This window comes from Papaver somniferum, chromosome 8 (genome assembly GCF_003573695.1).
Source record: "Papaver somniferum cultivar HN1 chromosome 8, ASM357369v1, whole genome shotgun sequence".
In the NCBI taxonomy this organism is placed as follows: domain Eukaryota; kingdom Viridiplantae; phylum Streptophyta; class Magnoliopsida; order Ranunculales; family Papaveraceae; genus Papaver; species Papaver somniferum.
In genome coordinates, this window is record NC_039365.1 from 154,810,006 (window position 1) to 154,817,331 (window position 7,326).

General features: G+C 33.5%; 1 long non-coding RNA gene across 1 annotated transcript; it reads right to left on the reverse strand.

Moving 5' to 3' along the window:
* Nucleotides 1-3,944: 3,944 nt before the first annotated feature.
* On the reverse strand, nucleotides 3,945-4,896 carry LOC113304557. The gene is made up of 3 exons (XR_003338241.1): nucleotides 4,670-4,896; nucleotides 4,416-4,570; nucleotides 3,945-4,258 (listed from the first exon to the last, which is right to left on the reverse strand). It is a non-coding gene; the product is annotated as an uncharacterized LOC113304557 (long non-coding RNA).
* Between the last annotated feature and the right edge of the window lie 2,430 nt (nucleotides 4,897-7,326).

Sequence of the window (7,326 nt, forward strand, 5' to 3'; positions counted from 1 at the left end):
AATCCAGGAAACATCTATTTTGCAAATCCTTAAACACCATCATAATATCATTTTTCAAGATATCCCAGCAATGCACATAGAAACTGATGGGAAAGCCAATAGGTCCTAGTAGCAGAGTGATTTGATAATCAATAATTAATACATGGGAAATTTTATTCAATTCGGTCTCTTATAGAAAATACAAGTGTAAATATAAGCATTTTGTCTACGGTTGTGGGTAATGAAGATAATAAAGTATGGTATTTGGGTTAAAAAGGAGAATTTTTAGTTGAAACTGATAAAGAGCTGTTGAGGACTAAGTTTTAAGCTTCATGTTGAGTCTATGCTAGTCCACGTAATGTGGTTCATCCCACTAATCCTGCTCAATACTGGAAAGTAATGCATGAGAATTGTTGCGCCAATACAGGACAAGAGGGTAGATCAGAAGAAGATACTTATTGCTGATAGGTGCAACCTTGGCATAAAAAAGGACATGGCATCTATGGCTAATTATCTGGAGATGCAGGTTTACAAGAATAGCGTGGTCGTAGATGTCTTGGATTTTTGGTCTGAGTCTGAACCTGAATTTTAAGAATTTGTGGTTGCTTGTAAATTCATCAATTTGTACAGAACTCTGGGACTTGAACAAGGTATATTTTGAACGAAAATGGGTCATATGTCCAAATATTTTTAAAATATGGTTCTAATGGACGAGTAAAAATTAGTATGGGTGAAATGGACACCAAAAAAATAGCAAGGATGAAACTAGATTCATCCTGACTTAAACTTAAAAAATAGCGAGGATGAAACTGGGTTCATCCTGATGTAAATTAAAAATAAGAAAAAATATTTGAAAATGGGTAGGATGAAACTGTTTACATCCTGGCTATTTTTATATTTTTGTCCATTTAAACAATATCAAAATCTGGATATCCTTTTAACACAGGAATTGTTGATTTTGGTGTTTTTAACCAATTTTGTGTATTTTGAAGATTATATCCACCTAAAGATTAAGTTCAAGATGGGCAATCAACAACTGATTCATGATAATTCTATTCACATGAGGGGTTATATAAACAATTCTTGTAATGATCTTCGAATTCTTAGCTACTGCAAAGCTGTTTATAGTCGCAAAACAAGGTATATTATTCCTAATGAATGTTATTTACATCATCCTAATGTTAGTGCATTGTTGCTTTGTAGTGATGCTGCCATGGACAATTTTGGGTTGGTGGTATAGGATTAATAGCCGGAGGAGTTGGTAGTTCTGTGCTTCGACCATTGAGTGTTAGCGTGAGGATAATTTTTTTTACATAGATGAGATATTTGCAGTTGTTTTGGGACTATAATGGGCAACTAGATGCTTGCTTAGACTTGCTAATGTGGTGCAAGTTTTTGTTAGCCGTGAGTTACCTTGGACTATCAAGAAAAGATGGATTTTTACGTGTGCGTTCTATGACTTTATCAATACATGAGCATTTTTATAGGGGAAGTTATTTTCTTAGTTAATTGATATTTTAGTGCCAATCACCAAGTGATCTGATGGTTGGTATGCTCCATCCTATTGCAGAGGTAGGGATTCGAACCCTATAATTGTCAAAATTCATTCTAATTTAAGAAGTTTGGATGTAGTGTAGGAACCACTAATTTAGGGTATTAAATATTTTTTTTTTTTTTTTTTTTTTTTTGATATTTCAGCTACGAGAGGATGCATCCTAAATGAAGGTGCTGAAGTCAGTTATGTTGGAAAATCAGCCTTCTACAATCATTCTAGAATGCTCTGGCACTGGTTATTATGAATATAGCTTTTCAAGTTCTTGGGAAATCTCCTTTGACCCTTTTTTTTTTAACTCTTGTAATTATTGTTTTCTTTTAATAAAGTTTGGACTTAGCAATAGAAAAAGTCTAAACAACTTTATTCATCATTCATCAAAAGACAGGTCAAATTCGAGGAAGAAAAAATCTAAAAGAGAAGCAATAATCCAAAAATTGCCATCAAAGACCGTGAGGGCAACGGATTTTGCTCTCGTCAAATATCTTCTACAGTTAAGTTAATAATAAGAAAGTGGTTTATGAGTTTATCATGAGCAGCTGGTTACAGTTGATAACTAACGGTGTAGACTAATTTTTTAGACAAATGAAAAAGCAATTAAGAACATTCCAAAACCGTAAAAACTGTAAATCAATAACGGCTTAGACATTTTTCTTGATCAAATCCCATTTTAAATTACTAAATGTCCACTTCTTTATAATTGACTCTTAGACGTTTTTCTAATTTTCTAGATAATCATGCATCATGAAAGTGATGGGGACTATGAGTTAATGACGACCACAATATAAACGAACCTATATATTGCCGTCCTTCTTGTCTAGCTAGGATGGATGACCACGCTATTACGATTTTCTGTCACACTTTCATTAAATAATCTGTTTGATTTTTAGTTATCCATCTCCTCCATTGATATTTTATGTCGATATCGAAAAAGCTTACTATATTCCCCGACCCCAACTTGATAGTATAACCCAATTACGTCTACAAGTGGAAAACAAATATGGATAACTCTCTGATCTCATTTGCGACATGGAAGCCTTGGTTTAAATGACAAATATGCTTTGGATAAGCCATGAGACGGGTCAGTCAAGTACAAAGACATGCACCCAAATAATAATACCTCGCATAATCCATGAAAAATAGCCTGGTCTCGCATGGATTAAGGGGGTTGATTTTTTTTTTTCTTTTATTCTTTTGTTTGATTTGTCATTGAAAAAGGCTACAAAGTGATTTTTTTTATTGCTATCTGTTTCCCTTGTCTATTAAATTTTTGAAAGGTAGATGTAGCCAAGACTTTGAGATTCGGAAAGAGCCTATCCAGCCAATTTCGAATTGATTGTGGTTATGGGCCACTTCACAGCCCACCGAACAACAATAAGAATTAAGTAAGGAAATTAGGCACATGCCCAAAAAAATAATATTCTTATTGTCCGATCCAAGATTATTTTTTATTTCCATGACACCCATAATTATATGAAATTTTGAAAAGTGTCTGCATAACGGGTTATGTATCAGGGGTATAATGACAACGCAATTTGGATATAATATACCAAAGAAACCGTGCCCATAATTATATGAAATTTTATATCGCTGGAAATCTTTTTAAGAGAGCTAACACAACGAGTACAAACAACAATATCAAATTTAAGTTTTTTTACGAAAAAATCGCAGGCGATTGTTCTTTTAAGCAAAGTTTTCAAAAATTTGGTACATAACCATTATGCAGCCACCAAAAACGATGCATTACGCAGACACAACAAAAGATGCATAAAACGTTATGCAACCATATTTTGGTACATGCATCTACTAAATTATGCATAACATATTATGCAGTCGAGAAAATGTGTTATCCATATTTGGCACATGCAACAAAAAAGTTGTTGCGTAACGTGTTATGCAACCATTTTCTGGACTGCATAACAAGTTATGCAACAACTTTTTAATGAATGACAGGTTATGCAACCATTTTCATAGCTACATAACAAGTTATTCAACCATTTTTATCGGCGCATAATCCACTAAAAGAAAATAAATTTACAAGAATCCTTCGATCAAATTAAAGAAAAAAGATGATAATTCTTATATGAGATTGCAATTAACTATAGCCAAATCCAAACAGTATGCTTCAAAAAAGTAAAAGAATAAAAATATAAATAATCCAAACAGTGTCTTTCCTTATTTGCTGAAGGTATAATTCTGTGGAGAAAGCATTTCTTGCTTCGTTCCCATCTCGCCGAATTTTAGTTCTTGAATACCAAAATACTAGCAAGTTTCTCAAATCCCCATTTGGTGTAAATACAAAGTACCAAAACTGCTCAGAATAAACTCCAAGCCACAATTGACGAAATTAATCATTGGATTAAAGACAATAATCAGTCGAATTCTTTTCTGCCGAAAGTTTCAGAAAAAATACTTGGAAAAGAAGATACCAAAATGATTATCCATTAATCCACAAATGTCATAAGTTATCAATTCATGAATGGTTTTTACATTTTATCCAATTACAAGGTAACACAAATCCAGTATCGGTCTCTTCCTCCCTCACTCTCCTCCCTCCTCACTGTAACCACCGTAATAATGAGCGAGGGACATGATACTGTTTTAAATGTTATAATTTCATTGAACAGGTAAAAATGAGCTAACTAAAGAGTGATATCATAGTGGTGGGTGCTACATACCGATCCAAAGATTGAATCAACTTTAATGAAATTTCTCAGGTTCCCAGCTCTACTACATAAAATTGTATGAGAAAGAAACACAGAAGAAGTCACAAATTAATCAACAATAACAAATAATATCCATGAGTGAAAACACCAAATTTCTTCTACAACTAAACACATTTGAGGGGAGGGAATGGAGGCAGAATAACAAAAGGTTGATATACCTCATAGTTTGGGTATCCACAGATCCACCAGGTTTGAGTAATTTAGCCTAGAAATTGATGAATTAATCAATATTCAAAGAGAAATCAGAATCGACAAAGATTGAGATTGAACCTCCATAGATGCTCCGTAAAATCTCTTGTTGTTTCTCCATAGGCTAATTTCAAAATCAAATACACACCTATCATTAATTAGAACTTCTTACAAAGAAAACTTGAGATTGGAATTTTAACATAGAAAAGTGAGATTTCCAAACCACATAATCGTAGAATTTCGTTAGCCTGGGTTTCCCCTGTGTATTCATCACCACCACCGCCTCAATCATCTTTATCCTCCTTTCCTTTTAACATAGATAATTGAATTTTAGGTTGTCTTCTAGGGTTTTGATTGGATTAGATAAAAGATATCAAAAAATGTTGTTAATGGTGTTCCCGTCGTTATATTTCTTGTTTATAAAAAGATATACGAAAGTTAAAAAAGAAAAACATAAAATGTAAAAATATGGGCCTATGCATAATTTTATCACCTAATATGGGTGCGACCGTGAATCTTTTTTTGCCTTGGGTTTTATATTGTAGAAATCTGATAAAATGGGTCTCACAGTAGTTTTCACAATTAAGTAACAGTCCAATACATCGCCATATAACACGCGTGAATTTTTAGGAGTTTTTAGTTATTGTAACAACCCTCTTCAACTCGATTTGACCATTCAAGAGATGATTTTGTCGCTAATAACTAGATTAATTAAACAGAGAAATTAATCAAATAATAATCCGGAAATGAAAGTAGTGTTATTGGATATATCTAGAAAAGTTATACGAAATGGATTATTTGAATGTGTCATTCGGACACCGAAGGAAGAAGAAATCATTCGACTTTTATAGGAAAAGTAAAATAGTCATCATTCAGCTAAATGTTATTATAGCAACCATATTATCTACTTTGGGCACCGTGTGGCTTCCCATATCCAGTTTGTTGGTGCTTGAGTAAAGTCACGTTTGGTTTATAACAAACCAAATTGACAAGACCCAAACTCATTTCCTTTTCTTCTTCTTTCTTTCTGTATCTTTTCTTTTTGTTTATCATTTCTTCCTTTCTGTCGACCTCAACTTAGAGGATTTGATCTTAGAATTTGTGTAGAGGATTTAGAGAAATCTCGCAATTGTTGAATCAAAGGAGAAAGTTGTGGTGCTGTGGTTGATTGATATCGGAGAAGAAGAAGTCGATGTTGTTGTAAATTGGTTAGGGTTTTTGTGGGAGGAATACATGAATCATAGGAATTAGGAGATGGATATGAATCTCTTGTGATCAATCACACACAAAAATGAGTATGTTAACAATGGATTATCACAAGATGTCTTTAGATCTACAAAAAGTTCTAAGGATCACGTCGATACTTCGATCTAGTTTGAGTGAATCTTATATCAAGAATAAACAAACTAGGTGCAATCAAAGTTTCAATAACCGTTAGTCAATCAAATCAATCGAAAATGAATAACACTGCAATGATCTAGTTTCCCACCAACGGTACTCGTAGAGAATCTTGATCCCATAGATTTTTTTAAACAAGCGGCCGTAAGAGATTTCGTCTAATTAGGGTACTTTCCTCTCCAAATAGAAGGCTCCACCAGAAACAACAAAAAGATGAAGTTTGACTGGCTTTTAGGATAGTTTGCTAGAAATTCAAATAGGTATTTATAGACCAAGGATGTTTGGACACCAAGGAATTTCCAAAACTGAAAGTATTCTCAAGATATGCAATAACTGGCCATTCGGTTTTCATAATTCCAGTAAATACTTTGTCAAATATTTCCCGAAATCTCTCAATAGAAAATCTTCAATTAGTAAATGCACATTACTAATTTTTATTCTCTAGAGATATGTATTTAATTGCTGGTAATTAAAATATATAAAACTAACAACCTTAATTAAAAGATTCTTAATTTATTTCGGAACATGATCTTCTTGAATATTAAGGAATATGTTTGAACAATAAAAGATAAGAGTTATTGTTCGTGTTCAAAGAGTGTTGGCATCTCTTCTTTGTAAATCCTCTTTCATATTTATAATCTTGGAATCGATTGTACCACACTTCCAAACAATTTTAGAATCGGTTCATCTGTATTCCAGGACAACCATGTGATTGATCAAAGATCAAATCATATCCATGGGTTCAAGGTTATACCCTCATATGGAAGCACTTGTGATCGGTCACACAAGTTACCAGGAGCGGTTACATCAGTTACCAGGATCAGTTACATCAATTATCAGGACCGGTTACCATATACACATGGTATTGCTTGTGATCGGTCACACCAGTCACTATGATCGGTTACACCAATTACGAGGATCGGTTACACCAATTACCAGCACCGGTTACACCAATTAAAAGGATCGATTACATAACTTCTATGTGATCGGTCACACCAATTACAAATATCGATCATACCATCTCAGGTGATTACTTAGGATCGGTTACACTAATTAATCAAAACTAGTCATACCAAAATCATAAGTCAGGCATTGTGATTAGTTGCATCAAGATACATAATAAAGTTACAATCGGTTCTACCATCTCACACACATTGGTAATCCAAAGATTTGCTATGAATGTCCGTACCAATAAGCCTAGCGATTTCCTTTCGATTCATAAAAAAGGTTCATGAATGTACTTTCTTTAAAAACATGTAAAAAATTGTTTCCTTGGATGAAATCTTCACCTTTACCCATACACATAATCATAACAGCATTCACAAGATTATTGTGATGTCATATCTACGAAGTTCAAAAGATAAGCGTTATACTTCATAGTCTAATTCCCTAATACTATGATCATGTGATCATGTCTCACTACTAGAGTAATATATCCATACACAGCTTCGTAGTTATGTTTTCAAGATAGCACGACTTGAA